General features: G+C 40.2%; 1 pseudogene; it reads right to left on the reverse strand.

Annotated features, from left to right (window-relative positions):
- Nucleotides 1-204: 204 nt before the first annotated feature.
- LOC136465575 (protein argonaute 16-like) lies at nt 205-2,069 on the reverse strand (annotated as a pseudogene).
- Nucleotides 2,070-17,528: the final 15,459 nt, after the last annotated feature.

Here is a 17,528-nt window from a genome sequence, read left to right on the forward strand (position 1 = left end):
AAACATATGATGTGTCTGCAAGAACAAAACTTTGATCAGCTAGCATTTTATTAGGTATATGATATTGTATCGTTCAGTCTTAAAGCTATATGTACATACAAAATTCCAGGATGACATAATTAAGGTTACCCTGCTATGTACCCATCATATCAGGTTCCTTCACAAAGAGTTAGCCCTACCACACAATGGTTAACCAAGATCACCTCAACAAAAGAACATGGAACTGCACACATCAGCATGAAGCCGTGGCAATTTTGGGATTACTGCTGATGACTGACGAATTGACCCCACTTCCTGATGAGGTATCAACAAACTCTTCAAATTTCATGAACTGCCCCATCTAAGCTGCTGCTAGGTGGGCATAACAGATAGGTGCCACTAAAGAAGGAAACACAGCAATAATCAAATGGCAAGTAATATCTTAAAAATAGAAAGAAGAAAATAGTACAAAGGCAAGCACACAACAAAGAGTTAATAACTTCAAATAGAGGAAGCAAACTACAATTAAGTAGTTATCCATACCAACAAAAATTGTAGTGGTGCTCCTCTGATACCTGCACAAGCATAAATATGTTTGCGTCCTCCCAGCTCTAGCACAAAAGAGTAAGACATACGTAAACAGATGTGTTTACACATATGAAAGTGAAAGAACTAGCTTCTGGAGATTATCTGCTGAGAAGCCAATCTCATCAAGCAACACATGGTAGTGGGTGGGTCTTGAGGTACCCTGTAAGAGCAACACATGAAACCAAGTTATTCAGGTTAATAAACTAACACGACTGACAAGCATGGCCAACCAAAATCCAAAACTATGCTAGGAGAACTTACAATTGGTCCAGCATGAGCACACATGTAAAAATCATACTGCCTTGGATGAACAATACCAGAGTCGACGACAGACCCTGATGCAAAGCAAAAGTGCCAGTTGCTCAAGTTGTTTAAGTGGCAAGTACCTTTAGCAGTATTAAGTGGGACAGGGGAGCTTACCAGGTGGAACGTTGTCTGGTGAATCAGCTTGGAAGAGTTTTGTGTGGTGATTCTTTTGAGCAATGATCATTGTGAACTTTAGAAGATCCCCCTATCCCATACTCTGATAAGCCTATATTGTGGAGCTCTTGTTAGAAAAGGATGCCAGAAAGCCAAGGAATTCCTAGGTAAACTAAATGTCACCTTTATAATTTGATTAAGCTCAATGTTCAGTACTTGGCTAAATTGAGACTCGCTGACACCATCCCTGCATACGTAGACCATAAGAATAAGAACTCATCAATAGTACAAACATATATTATCTAATTGACCATCATTGTATGAAATTACTTAAAATTTAACAAGTGAGTTAATCAAACATAACAACTTCAATCCTCCCAAAAATCAAAGAACATCAACTGAGTATTCAGAAACCATTCTTACTGGAAAAACAATATGGATACTTGTGATGCATTTCATGCAAAGTGAAGTCAATCCTAGGACTATTCATCCTTTAACAAAGATAGAGGAGCTCACATTTAAATAAAAAATGCAGTGGATTGGGAGAAGGCAGTTAGCAGCGATAGCTAGGGTAGCATAGATACCTAACAAAGGTGATGTGGACTCCGAGGCTATGGTGGACGGTGGAGCAGTCGAGGTAGAGGAAGATGTTGTAGGTGACGGAGGCCCAGGTTGGGTTCTTGGTGTTGCAAGTCGAAGCACATCTAGCATCATGGGGGTGAGGGGACATGGGTGGTGGTGGAGACCTTGACCTTGTTGCCGTCATCGTCGAAGTGGTACTCAATGACCTTCTTGAGGCCGTTCTCATCAGTGCCCGACTGATGATGCAGGGGAGGGAGGAGGAAGTCGAGGTCGCTGCTATCATCCTCCTCGAGCTCCCCCATCGAATAGTCCTCCTCGACCCCAATAAGGAGTACCCATCCCCGCCTGGCCACCGTGCCATCCCATGAGGGAACCCGAGGGGGCAGGCCACCGCAACAATGGCCGGGCGCAGCAGCAACTACTCTGGGAGACCTGAGCCGGTGGTGATGGGGGCTGAAGGGAGGGGAGGGGGTGGGGCCTGCTACAATGTCCCCATCCATCCATTGACAGGAGGAGGTAGAGGAGGGAGGCGCAGTAGGTTTGGCTGACGGAGGAGGAGTCGTGTCCGCCAGCTGTAGTCGATGGAGGGAGGAGATGAGGGCGTGGCGGTCGGCGGACGAGGAGGAGATGGGGGTGCAGCGGCGACTGAAGAGATGCAGTCTGTGGTGGAGAAAATGGCCTATGGTGGATGAGATTGCGGAGACGTGGATGAGATTTGGGGTGCGGGTGCGGGATGAGATTACGAAGATACCCTTAAAAAATATATGGATTTGAGGAGGAGGATGGGTAGTAGCGTCAATTAACTATGTCAAATTTTTAGGCTAGGCACCATTGGACCGAAGAAGGAGGTAGGGGGCCAAACTAAATTCAGCCCAGCGCCTGAAAAGCTTATGTGAAGCAACTTTTTTTAAAATAAGAAATTAAGGCACCTTTGTGAAGCAACTTGTACATAAACTATATTAAATACGATGAATATATTTTTCAAATGTAATAGGCAACATATAAGTTGTCATGTAGGAGTTTGAATAATTTCTTAGTAGATTTGGTATTTTCTATCATTTAATTGAATTTCTATGTCTTTATTGAAAGTAATCCTAAGTTGAACTATGTGTCCCTCCAATAAGATTCAAAAAATTGCACAAAAATATTTTTTAGGTTCATATGTTCCATTACAGACCATGTATTGGAGATGGAGAAAAATTATGTTGTCTTCTAGAGACAATTCAAAATTTTATCTCCAAATTAGCACATAATAATTATAATAATATCTAAATTTGATCAAAAAATTCTACAAATTAATGTGGCAACATATTTTTGGTTCATAACTAAGCTTCTAAAAAAATTAAGTATTCTGATAAAGTTGGAGCATACATTGTTCACAAATGGAGACATCTCTCACATAGTTCGTAGTAACTCAAGTCAAATTTTGAGATTTAAGTAGCACTTTACATGTTCGAACTTGTATTCGCCTCAAAATTGGATAGAACCTTATAATTGCCATGACATTAGAAAATATGAAGTTATGTTACCAATTGTTATGCAAAAAACATGTTTTATCTATTCTTCTTTTTGGAAGAAAAGAAGCTAGAAATTGTGTATATAGAATAAACCATCCTCACATCATCTAAAGCCAGCCATCCATGGGCGAGGGGCACGACATGGCGGCCAGGATAGCACCCTAGTTGCGGGCAATGTGTACATGGACGACGCCCAACATCTATTTGAGGAGATGCTTGCAAGGTAATTAATTTGTTGTAGTTCTTGAATGTTCTCGTATGCCCGCCTATAATATCCAGTAACGAAATAAATAGAACAAGGAACAAGGAACAAATAGATTAGTACTTCCATATAGGAAGAGTTGAAGACATAGGCGCTTCTTCAATGTCGCCCGAAACCTCCGGTGGTGGCGATGCATAGGCGCCGGAGCCAAGACCAGCGGCAAGGTAGAGCACATCATGGTGCCGAAGGCGTCGCCGCCTGGTAGTTGCACGATTATCATGACACAAGTGGGGCAAATAGAATTTTTGAAATAAAAAAATGGGGAAAACAAAAACAGAAAAGCAAATATAATATTTGAAACTAGTTTGATGATGTAGGTGTTAATTTAAATTTTTTTGCATGCCTTCTGAGAATTACTTGTTTGCCTCTCAAAATTTTAGAATGATTGGTGGCTTAGCACTATGATTAGGTATGCTAAAAATAAAGTACTTTATTATTTCAAACTAATATTTATTAAAATTATGATATGGAGTTATTTCTTTATTTTTCAAAAATAGAGAATGTGTCCAGTACATCGCTACACATGCAGGATATAGTTGTATATAACTTAGGGTACCTCAGGGTGAGAGAGAGAGAGCAAGCTCGGTGAGTGTTGGTGATAGAAGTAAGTCCTCACCAATATAGTCCCTTCTATCAGCGGCGATGTAGCCGCGAGTAGGAGAGTGGGCATCCCACGAGGGACAACCATTCCTCGTACAACTGGCACCACGATGCCACCCCTGAATAACAGGCGCTAGGACGAAGATCACGATGGCCAGAATGTGCCCAAGTCATGTAGGGAAGTTGGTGAACAACCACCATACGCACAGTGCCACCACGACTGGCATAGTAATGTGACGCGCCCTGCCTTGATGTGAGGAGCATGAACCTAACGGCCATGCTCGGGTGCATCTACAGAAGCCTAGGACAAGACAAGGAGGGCCCACTGTCTAGCTTCTCCCTCACCTCGGGGCTCTTGACCTGCTCGGGCCAGGAGAACCCTTTTCTTCTACTTGTCGCTCAGTCCCTGAGACTATATAAAGGGAGTTGGGCCTTCCTTCAAAATAATCGACCAACACAAATGTGAACATAACATAGTAGTAAGTCTATGCCCTAAAAGACACAAGTGTTGTTATCATGTTTGATCCTACGGTGACTTTTTTGTCTATTTTTTTCATTTTCTAGTTGTATTCACATTTAATTTATAATACAAATAGCTTACCATGCAAGATGCAATGCATATGTAAACATGATGTAGTGGTAAGTCAACTCTTTTAAGAAGATGGTAAGGTCTTAGGTTCAATCCCACCTTTGCAATTGTTTTGGATCATTTTTACTTTTTTTGACATGTGGTCCTATCGTCTCATGATACATACTTAGCAATGATTTTTAATTTATTGTATGTCAAAAACAAGTTGTCATGCAAATTTGCATAATTTTCAAACCAAACGTAGATATTATTTGATTATTTGATGATAAATCCACAAAATAATTGTATTGACATCTAAATATGATCAAGAACTTGTACAAACCGACATGGCAACATATTTTGGACCCATAAGCTTTCCATAAAAAATTCCACATGTTTGACAAAGTAAGAAGTCTAATTATAATTCTTATATAAAATGTGAAGAGCACCAACAAACAAAAAAACATTTCTATCTTAGTGGTTAGCCTATTCTATTTCATAGCTGGGTTCTAAAGTTCAAGTTGCCATGGAGACTTTATCTTTTATAATTTCATAGATTTTTTTGCCTAGCCCTTCTTAAAAAGTCATAACTGTTATATATAAACTTGTATGGAGATAAAATTTACATGAAAGTTGTACATAAAATGGTCACAAGTAATTCCACAAAGTAATTGTAATCATATCTAAGTATGGTCAAGAAATTCTATAAACCGATATGGCAATATATTTTGTAGTCACAATCACAAAGTGGTAGTCAAGATCCATTTGTGTTCAAGGACGATGGTGCTCAAAGCCTGGCATGCAGCGGCGGTGTCTGGTGATCACGGTTAACTATTTTGCAAGATTTTGATTTTGGTTGTCAAAGAGAACCATTGTAAAGGGATGATAGATTTGAGCACCACTTGCTCTAGGATTTAAATCAAATTCTTTCAAAATGGTTTTTGGTGACTTAAATTGGAAAAAGCAATAATATCTTAAAAGGGGCCTAAAAATCCTAAAAATTGGCATTGAATCGTAATGTGTGAATGATGTATAATGTCGCTATGTTAAAGCCATTTTATTTTTTATGGAAATATTACACCAAAAACATGTTGTCATGAAAGTTTGTAGATTTTTCCTAACTCTAGAAATTATTATAATTAATTAATGGTAATTTGGAGATAAATTCATGAATTATCCCTAGCAAACACATGAATTTTTTATCTAACTCCAATATATGCGCCAACAAATCCAAATTTTTGTTCTAGCGACCAAACTAGCGTCCATGATCACAGATCACGCCATATTAGACCATGTCTATCCCTACCATTGCATCCCCTTCATTAGATAACTAAAGACTCGTGTAAGCCCTTCCAAGGCCAAGGGAAAGCCTTAGGCCTGAAAATTTTGGCACACAAACTCCCAGCCAATGGCCATATGCAAAAGTGAAAACAAAAACAACCTTATCTCTTGCCTTCCAGGTCGATGAGCCTCATCCTCGACTCGCCCATGTCCTTTTCCACACTCTGGCGAGGCCAGCCACAGCTCTAGGCCAGAGTGGCTCCGAGCCGACCCTCCTCAAGGACCTAGCTGGGCAACGCCCTCGTGGCTCCGACTTGTCCTTATAGTAGCTAAGAGGCCACAGTGATGGTGCGGAGAGGGCCACCCCGTGTGCACCCCTCTCTCAGCCACCACCACTGTGACCCCCAATAGCATGTGGCTAGTGCATCCCCGGTGGTCGGTGACTAGAAGCTCATCTCCCGGCGGCTGACGATGCATCCCCCTCGACCTTGCTCCTCATCCCACGTCGATGGTGGATAGGCCGGCCCCACGAGCAGATCCGGCCCGGTGACACATCTAATATTTGAGAGACTGATTTCATATTTGTAAACTAGATGAGTAAGAATTGATGAAGTAGTATAGTTTAAATGGAGCAACTCCATGAGTTTTCTAAACTTTCTGTTACAATTTCATTGTGTTCAAGATGTTTTGCCCAAGCTATTATGTACTTAGGTTGTTCTTTTCTTTTATCTTATCTTCATTGCTAAATAGATTTTTTTGTTTATGTAGGCATTAATCATAGTCTCACTTTGTCTTCTAGCTATCTAGAGCTTGTCTGATATTCCTCATTGATCTGCTAGGGCCTGGAGCTCAGTGAAATTTTAAGGTCTAGGAATCTCTCAACTTTTACAAACAAAAAGGCATATTGTTTCCTTGTATTGCATTTGTACTCTTGTCTATGCAGTAGCGAATAGAAATATTTTTTATGCCACATACTCTTATGTATCCTCATAGTAACTTATCGAACTGAGCTCTGATTCTTGCTTTATTCCTCATTGTCTTGCACTCTTATGTATCCAATGATTACTGCTCTGATTCTTTCTTTTCATTCATATGCTTAATTCCTCGCTGCTACCAACTAAAGGTGTCTATGTTCTATACTGGGATCAACAGTGACCCCTCAGCTCTGAACTGTTGCTACCAACTAAAGTTGTCTGTTTTCCGGTTCTCATGTGATCACTTTGTTTAATTCCATATAGAAATAGACAGGTTAATGACAAGTTTCTTTTAAGACAGAGAAAACTGATCACTGTCTCCTTGATTAATCAATCAAATCAAATCTCGATTTTTCTATGGCTGCCATGCTTTTGAGAGTTGAATGAAAATATTCTAATTCATCTTGGTTTATTTAGTTGGCATGATTTTATCATATCTGAAATGTCAGTTTTGCATGGGCCTTGGTTGTTAAGTTAGAAGGGTAAAAGATACCAGAATATTATTTCTTTGTAGGATGTCAATGTTGATATATGTCTTGTCTTGGAGTTTTTGGTCATAAGATAGATGTATGACATAACACTGCTCTGAATATTTCTGCATGCCCAAATCCTGACATGTTTGTTTTCTAGATATCTCGATGCTACAGTAATCTGATATAGTGCCCACCTTTGCTCTATAGAATAGAAACCTTTCCATTTCTGAACCAATATTGCTCTCGCTTTATCTTTTTCTTTTTTGTGCAGAACATAAATCTTTACTTGAGTGAGATGATACAGTATTGCAGTAGCCAAATAAATGAATAGAACTTTGCTTTTTCCCTAAAGTTTACTCATGCAACTAGTTTCTTCTAATGTGAACTAATCTGTCTTTGGTCTTGTAACCTATGAGTCTGACTGAGAGACATTTGTTAAGCATGAAGTCCATATAATCAGGCCTAAAAAGTTAAACTACAAATTCTAAGTTACCTGGAAATTGATTGTTAGGATAGTGTACTGAAAGGCAACCATCAATCTTGTTGACACAATGCCTATCCTCTGATCATATTTCTAATATCGTCTTAACAATATCTGTTATTAAAAAGAAAAGGAAGTCCTAGTTTCAAAGTTTTACTTGTTAGACACTCAAAAATATTAGTTGACATCTATAGCATGCTATATTTATTGGGAAACTAAGAAAATTGTGCACTAAACAACTGAACTAGTTCCAAGGTTGCTGAGATTTGTGAGACATATATATGCCTATAAAAAACTAAAGCGTGCTTTGCAAAATAAATTTGTGCAGCATGGCAGTCTACATTTGGAGTTGGTGTCTTAGTAAATGCCATTTCCTTCTATCAATATTTTCTGAACACTATTACTAATAGCATGGTTATATTGATTTCTAGGCTGTTATGTTAGGTCCCAGAATGGGTTGCTTCATTGAGGTGTCTTGGTTGCCAAGGCTTCTCAACCTTTCTCCTGAACTCCTGATTGACCATTGCTATATGGTTTAGTGATTTAGTTACTGTCAAATTTTGATGTATGGAAATGAATGGGTCAGCCAATATATTATGTATATATGCATGTGGAATTTTGACAATTGTTTGACTAGAATATATGGAATTGTGACAATTGTTTGATTCGGCTATGTGACAATTGCTCTAATGGGTTATCGATAGTTTGGCCTAAAATGAATTGAATTGTAACATGGGCTAATCCAAAAACTATAGTGTAGAAATTAGACCATGGAAGGAGATGATGTATGCTCCAATTGGGCAACAACCTAATTTAGAATAATTTCCCATATCAATCATAATAAAATTAAATTCGAATTGCATAAGTTTGTAGCATGAGAGTTCACGTCAGCAGAAGTGATCTAGGCAGTCCTTATGAATTGATGAAGTAGTTTCCTGATGCTATGCGTTCGGCGGTAGCATCTAAATGATCAAGGGCACTGGTGTTTCTTGACTTGGGCACCGACGGTTCTCCTATTGGGTGCCTACATGATCATGATCACATGACAGTTGGGGCACGCTGCTTGTTTTCCTAGCCCTTGCACACTCAAAGGCCTGCCAAATACATTAGTCTATAGCAACACAAAAAAAACCGTGGCAATATTAACATGATATTGCGACCATTTAGGATTGTAGTTGCAATAAGTAATGAACAATTACAACACCACAAAAAATTATTACAACCCTAGAAAACCATGGCAATAGGAACATGCTATTACATCCATTCGAAAATCTTGTTGCAATAACCACCCTAGCAATTGCAACACCATGGAACATTATTACAACCCATAATAACCGTGGCAATAGTTACAAGCAAAAGCAACCAAATCCAATATAGTTACAATAACACCAAGTAATTGCAACGAAAACCAATACTATTGCAACTCAAAAATGCCTTTGCAATAATGCCAACTAATTGCAACACAATTCTTAAATAGTTGCGGTAGCACAAGCCTGTTGAACGATAAACCACACATGTTGCAACAAATTTAGTCTGTTGCATTATAGGCACATATTGCAACCATTTTTTTGAAAAGGTTGTAATACGACCCACCTATGGCAAACAAATTAGTGGTGTTGCAATCATGTGGCGTGGCATTAGAGGTAGAACCTTGTAGTGAAACTTTCTTTAGCTTTTCTATATATAGAAACCTATATATTAATTATAGGTGATGTTGCCAACATCTCATTTGGATCTCAAATTTTTATGAGAGATAGGTGATGACGAAACATGATTACTGTACAAATCTTCCATGCTCAGGTTTTATATATTAATTATTACAAAAAAAGACAAATTGCTAATGCAAGAAAACATGTCAGAGCAAGATAAATCTAAAACACACTATTTTATGCAATCACATGACCATATTATATGTTATTATGGTAGCACAACATCATACAAAGGTAGAGGAACAACATTTTCCATTTTTACATCTTCATAAAAATTATATCTTATTTAAAAACATTTATCAAGCACTAAACAAGTTAAATCAATAACTCAATCACACATGCACCAATAAACCTGAAATTTTTACTACTATGCAAAAATGACATCAGTAGCCCTACCATAAAAATTTCATAGCAATTGGAGCATGACAACTTCAGGTATGGGAATAACAAGCAAAATAAGCTAAAATTGCCTATTTAACAAGATTAAGTCAAAATATTATAAAAATAGTACACAACTAGCATGTTTAATATTTTATTAGCTAGATCATGTCATCACAAGATTAACACAACTAGAATTACCATTTTTGGACTTCTATAACTCAAGATATGCATCTGTCCAACTTAAAAGCATTTTTAAAAGCACTTTACAAGAATAAATAAAAATAGTAGAAACTTCTACTAACACATATCATATTATGACTCTACTGCATATACCTACTCTCAAGGATTCCAAAAAGTCTTTATTTTCTATTTTATGATTTTTCTATAATTTATTATGATTTTCTAAAGTTTTAGCTAAATTAAAAGCAATAAAGGAGAAACACAGTTGCATCTGAGACCCTGAACTTTCCTCAAATACTGATTCCAGTGAATAGATCCTTCTAGGCACTATTCATATGAGTCTATAGCTTTGTAGTTAGGCCCTTCCCTTTCTTCCTATTTGAGTGCGAGGTCCCTCTTCTTCTTCCACGGACGTAGAGCAGAGGAGCCGACTAGGGAGGCTGAATTTCAGCGATGGGGGTGCTTGTCGGCAGTGAGGAAGTGGTGGTGGAGCACCTAGTGGTTTGCATGCATCTGCTGGTAGCCATGGTTCACACCATGGTGGCCCAACATGGCCTGGCCGTGCGTGCTGGTGGCGATGGCTAGGTGGGCGCCGGCGGCAGCAGCGCACGGTGGTGGAGGCATTTGGAGGAGATGCATGACACGCATGGGGTGGCTCGAGGAACATGGAGGCAAGGCCAGTTGGGATGGAGGAGGCTCGCAATAGTGGTAGTGACCTCTACTCAGTGGCGGCCATGGCGGAGCTCGCGATACCCGCGCGCATGTGCCATAGTGCGAGGGGGAGAGCCAGGGAGAGCAAGAGCGAGTGAGGGAGTCTAAGGGAGGGCTCAGGTGTCCACTCATAGAGGAGCAGGGGTGCGACCACGTGGCAAGGAGGTGGGGCTTTGTTGCCCTGCATGGTGGCCATGCGCCCATTTCAACGAACAAGTGGTGGGCGACGAAGTGATCGGCTTAGGGCAAGATTTTGGGCTGCTTATCATCCGATCTGGGCCTCAGGGCCTTAAAGAAAAATTGTTCCTTTCTTGATTCTCTCCAACTCATATTTAGGGTGCTTAGCCATTAGAGTAACAAATTAGTGGGTAGTTAGTGCCACAACATGATAATGTCAGTGCAAAATAGCACTGGATTTGAAGTTGAGGACACTGTTTGAGCCATTTAGAAGTTGAATCAGGTCTTGGTCCAAAAATAAAGTTTGTTGTACTCCACTTGAGCTTCAACTTTCATTTAAGGTCAAACCTTAGAAATAGTACATAAGTCAAAGCTTTACTTGGGTCAAAGCAGCATCATGATAAAGCCTAAATTAGAGTCTTAGACCGATTGAGGCATTTTCTTGGCACTTGATCAACATGAACCTTTCATGAATTTTGTGGTAGAGTTCAATTAGAGTTATTTGGGCAAGGTAGCAAGGTTTGGTCGACATCCCATATTCCCATTCACCTGATGAAGCAATTCAAGAAAGGTTATAACTTATCATTTCATGTGACTTTTTTATTCCAAACTTCATGGAACCTTTCCAAAGTTCACTATGGATGCATGTTGATGTAATGTACATGAAATAAGCATGTTTAACATTACTCATGCCTAATCTTAACAAGGGTCCACATGTAAGCAAAGGTGTGTTGTCCTAGTTAAGTTGGGACTCAATTTCATAGATTTGACCTCAGCACTTCCATCACCACTTCTGAGATCATGAACCAAAGATCATTATCACTACTTGACATAACTTACTTGAGTCCAAACTCACTGCTTAACTTGTGACTAATACCTAAGGGTGTTACATTAACTCTCTCAAGGGTGGTTGATTGAAATTATTAAAATTATTACCTTGATAGTTGCCATGGTAATTACCTTGGTAGTTTGACCTTTGTTGCTGAATTCCATCCTTAATTCTACTGAGGATGAAAGTAGTTGTTGTTGACAAAGTCACATCCTCTTGGGTTTCAGGATAGCTGTTTCCTGAATGCTCAATGTTTCCACACACTTCACATGTCATGCGAGAATCATGAATATGCATGACTTCTTGCTTCTCATTGGCTCGATCTTCAAGCTTCTTCATTAGTAGGTCCATCTTGGCAGATAGCATGTGTACCTCCTTGAGTTGATGCATACCTCCACCCCTCTTGCTAGTTTGAACATGTTCTTCATTCTAAACTTGACTTGGAGTCCATCTTCTCCACATGAGCTATTGCAGCTGGTATGGTGAGTGACAGGAATGCACCTCCTAGTAGCCGCATCCATAGTCTCATAGGTACTATTGGTCAACCCATGGTAGAAAGTCTACATGAGTATCCAATTTTTCATCCCATGAATAGAACATTCTGCAATGTAATCTTGAAAGTGTTCCCATGCCTCAGGGATAGATTCATCATGTTGTTGCTAAAAGCTTGAAATTCTCCCATGCAAAGCATTAGTCTTGCCTGTGGGAAAGAACTTTGCTAGAAAGGCAGTAGAGCAGTTATCCCATATAGTATTTCTATCTTTGTTGGTGTAGAACCATTGCTTTGCCTTCCCCAAGAGTGAGAATGGGAAGAGGCAAAGTAGTATGGCATCTTGGGTTACTCTTTTGATGGTGAAAGTGCTATAAATCTTTAGGAGGTGTTGGAGATGTGCACTCACATCTTCATGTGCCTTTCCACAAAACTAGCTTTCTTGCACCATGTTGATGAGGGCTAGCTTGAGCTCAAATCCATTGTCTCCAACATTGATTGTTGGTCCAGTACGGATGTTGGTCATAGTTAGAGTAGACAAATCTTGGAGAGTCCTATTAGCCATGGCTTCAAATTCTGGTGTTAAGCTTCGCATTATATGGTTGTCTTCTGACTTTAAAGCTAGAACTTTCTTGAGTTTAGCTCTAGTCCTTCTGATTAATGCCTCTAGATCTTCAACGTAGTTTGTCAGGAAGGTTAAAACCAGTCATACATTACCCTACATAAGATACACAAGTAGAAAAAAACAAGGGTAAGTCTGTTTGAGCAGAGGTCAATGGTTATCTTCGATCACATCAATAATTATAAGTTTATCAATACTTCCTTTACCTAGTTACCTTCCCTAGCAATGGCACCAAAAATGCTTGTTGACATTTCTTAGCGTCGCCACTAAGAATAGAGTTTTAAATCTAGGACCTAGCAATAGCGCTAGAAATGCTTGTTGGTATTTATTAACATGTCACTTGTTTTTAAATAGCCACCTATTATAAACCTATATCTCCTAATTTTACTAGGTTGTCAACCCTAGTGATGATATTAGAGATACTTGTTGGTACTACATAGCATTACTACTAGAATAATACTAAGCAGTTCTTTATTAATTATGTGACTAGGAAGAATAAATAAATATATAAATGAAAAGGATCTGTAAGCGCACAATAATATATCATTGTAGCATTTTATCCGAGAGTATTCTAGGTATCGTTATTTATATTTTTACCATAGGGAAGGTCTAGCATGGACATATATTGATAACTTATACTATTGTAGGAGAAGTAAACCATAACCAATATTCTACTCATAACAGGGGTAAGTCATAGGATAAGATATATATATATATATATATATATATATATATATATATATATATATATATATATATATATATGATGAGTATTGATCAATGATAATGATAAATCACTCAGAGTACTCCTTTCTATGGCATTAGCATGGTGAGGTAGAATATTAGAGGAATAATTCCTAAGTCATTCTTAATTACAAGTCAAAGTATACATTGATTAGTGCAATTATACCTAGTAATTATTGCTAAGATCATCGTCATATCTACACATAAGGGATATTACTAAGGAAGATTAAGAACAGAGCTTGCTCTTCCTTCATAACTAAACCCTATGTGTGCCTATATTCAAGGAGTGGACTACAAAGGACTCAACAAGAGTGTCACATCCATGATCTACCACATGACCGAGAACATAGGGTGTATCCGCAGGTAAACAACGTATAAGCACCACACTTATACAATGTCGACCACCCACCCATGGATCCTTAGAGTGAGCGTTATACGAATTCATGCATGAACATAATGATAATCTAACTACACTAAGCATATAATCAAAGTAGACCATGAATATTATAACAAAGAACATGAATAAGATGAATACTAATATTGTCATAACAATTATAACTAGCATATAAAAGTAATTGAGATATAAAAGAGAGAGGGGTACAAAGATTATACCAAACCATGCTCTTGACAAGATCAGGAATTCAAGCGAAGCCTACTTTCCTCCCCCTGGACCTAGCCTAACTAGCTATGCCCTAGAATATGGTGGAGCTCTGAGAATGATTAGGGCTTTTGTCTTCTCAAATGACCTATGATTATGCCTACGGGTGGCAGGGGCTGGTATATACAGGCTGGAGCATCCGACGTGAGCCCTTGGATCAAATCGACTTAGAGGACGACGTAGATGCCACCTAGGAGGTGGTGGAGAACCGACATTCAAAGAAGGGGCTGACAGGTGGCTCCATTGGCTGGGCCGCTTATAGGTGGGGATAGCTAGCCCCACCTTTTAGAGTCTTGCCCTCTACTTTAGTGTCGAGTCCTCCCAAGTCTTTTAGAGTCTTCTAGTGTCTGTGTCACTGTGAATAAGCACAATTAAATCTGACATGTGGTCCACCTTGATGGTATTCTTGACAAACCCTATAGAAAATACAGATTCACCAAAACTCGTGAAATTTGTTAATTTAAACCCCTAAACCTTCATTGGTGATTATATTTATGCCCTTATACATGTTATATTAACGGATTATAATGGTTGTTAACTATAGTCAATAGTCCCCAACCCTACAGATCGATAGGTAAAGAACTTGGGCACACCTAATAGCACGATGAACCGCCACCTCAACTTTGCTCTAATTCCTGATTATATAAGTTATATGAGTTTTAAGCATAAAGTTAAGTGTGCTACTTTCATGACACAGAAACTATAGACTAGTTCATATATCAAGATTATAACACAATAACTATACTCTAGTTCATAAGTATGACTATAAATATCATATGAGAGCATAACTTTGGAAGAACTCATATCTCTATTCATACCCAAAGGTCTCTTCTTCCAAGGAGCCAAGCTCTCCAAGGTAGCTTTGCCTTCCTCTAAAGCTACTAAAAAGTAAATCTACTCCTACTAGAGAGTGAGGTGTGTGAGGTGATGCTCAAGTGAAGTGTGTTGAGCGAGGGAGGGGTACCCCTCTATTTTTACAAGAGCAAGGCAGTGCTTATATCTATCTTTGGTGCAAAAGCATGGGATGCTCCGCCTCAGCATGGGGGCATGCCACCTGCCAAAGTGAGGTGCCTACTGAGTAGTACTAGCAGGGGGTTGCCCACCCTAGGGGTTGGCCACCTCTTGACCGTGGCCACTCACCATCGCCTTCGCCTGGCAGGCCATGGGCTGGACATGGATCCCTACTCTGTGGTGTTTTGCCTAGTTTGCACTAAGTTGATGAGCATCTCTGTCGATGAAATATGGTCGGCAGTTAACCTAGGGGTATGCCCAAGGTAGTAGATTGTTGGCAGATAGATGCGTAAGCTACAAACAAGACAGTGACGCAAGATAGACACGAGGTTTTATCCAGGTTCGGCTGCTAAGAAGGCGTAATACCTATGTCCTGCGTCTGATTTGTATTGCTGTATGTCAACGAGAGATGTTTTTTAGAGGGGTCCCCTGCCCGCTTTATATAGTCCAGGGGGTAGGGTTACAGATCTAGAAACTAATCCTAGCCAGTTACAATTGCCATATGTGACCGGATAAGGATTCCTATTCTAACCAACCAGGATCTTGCCTATTCACCAAATCTGCCTTGACTCCTTGCGCAGGACTCCAAACAGGTTGGCCGGGCCGCGCGTCATCTTTTGGTGGACCAGACTCACCGATTCGGGCCGGCCCAAGCTTAGCCATAAGGGTATAGGGGTTAATACCCCCACAGCTAGTCCCCGAGCACCATGTATTATGCTGCGACACTCCATTTTAACCTTCTCTGACAAGTAAGGCTTGAGTCCTTGACATCTCTGACCACCATTGTCGCCGGAGAAGTAGGTTGTCTGAAGAATGTATGGTGCTCTTAAGAAAAAAGAAAAAGATTTCTGTCCTGGGAAGTGTGTCCACTTGTATTTCTGAACAGAAATGTAAGTGCGTCTTGAAGCATAGCGCCCTTGATCATCAGAGGCGTAGGAGTCAAAAAACAAACACATTCACCGCAAGGTGAAGTGTGCCTACTTAGTCCCTGAGCCTAGTAGTAGGTGACGTAGGCACGTGGTGCCAGGGTCTAAAAAGAATTCCCAGTTAAGTTGAGAACCCAAGTGTCGTACAAGCAATACGAGATGCACCGGTAGGTGCATCGTACCGATGTAGTCCCCAAGCTTGCTGGAAGGCAAAGTATGAGCCTTGTAGCAAGGTCTAAATAAATGTCTCTCAATTGTATGTGAGTACAAATCACATGTAGTTGAGGAAAGCAATCTCCGAGCAGTGGTCGGGACAGTCCCTGAGCACAATAGTAATCCTTACAATCAGTCAAAGCATAAGGGTCGATTAACTAAACACATTCACCACAAGGTGAAGTGTGCCCACTTAGTCCCCGGGCCTGGTAGTAGGTGACGTAGGCACATGGTGCCAGGGTCTAAAAAGAAGAATTTCCATTGAAGTTAAGAATCCAATCAACGTGCAGGCGATATGAGATGCACCGGTAGGTGCATCGTACCGATGTAGTCCCCGAGCTTGCTGGAAGGCGAAGAATGAGCCTTGTAGCAAGGTCAAAATAAATGTCTCTCAACTATATGTGAGTACAAATCACATGTAGTTGAGGAAAGCAATCTTCAAGCAGTGGTTGGGATAGTCCCCGAGCACATTAATAGCCGGAGCAATCCCCGAACACGGTAGCGGTCGGAGCAATCCTCGAGCACGGATAGTGGTCTAGGCGGTTCCCCGAGCACGGCAGTGGTCTAGGCAGTCCTCGAGCACGGCAGTGGTCTGGTCCATCATTGGGCACAAGACATGCAGCGAAAGGAAAAAGAACGCCAGCTTGTATTATTATTTGGTGTATTTATTTATCTCCTTACTCTGTCAAGTCCAAACTACCACGTCTGGTCAAAAAAGCAAACGGATATAACACGTCACTCTGCATTATTGCTCTTTCTAGGCAAACAGTCGCTTGGCACCTGTATGGAGGTGCGTCAGTGTGGGCCCTCTCACACTATCAATGAAGAGGCGCGTACACTAGTAACGAAGGGCGCGTTTATTGGCGTAGATCTCGAGGTTGTGAAAACAACCATCTGCGCCACATGCGCACATCTCCCAAGAATCTCAGGCGGACGAAACGATGGAGCTCTTGGTTATTTATAATATAGAACTGGTAAGTTACTTTTTACTGATCCCCATTGTCATTCGCCGCCTGCAACCTTCTTCTTCCTCTTGCCGAACCCTATTCCTCCTGAAAATCATCACCAATCCCCCCTACCACCACATCCACCCCCTTAGTAAGGATAGATTAATGGCAAAGAGAGATACCTAGAAGAAAGGCGGAGTCATGG

Source organism: Miscanthus floridulus, chromosome 7, assembly GCF_019320115.1.
Source record: "Miscanthus floridulus cultivar M001 chromosome 7, ASM1932011v1, whole genome shotgun sequence".
Lineage (NCBI taxonomy): Eukaryota > Viridiplantae > Streptophyta > Magnoliopsida > Poales > Poaceae > Miscanthus > Miscanthus floridulus.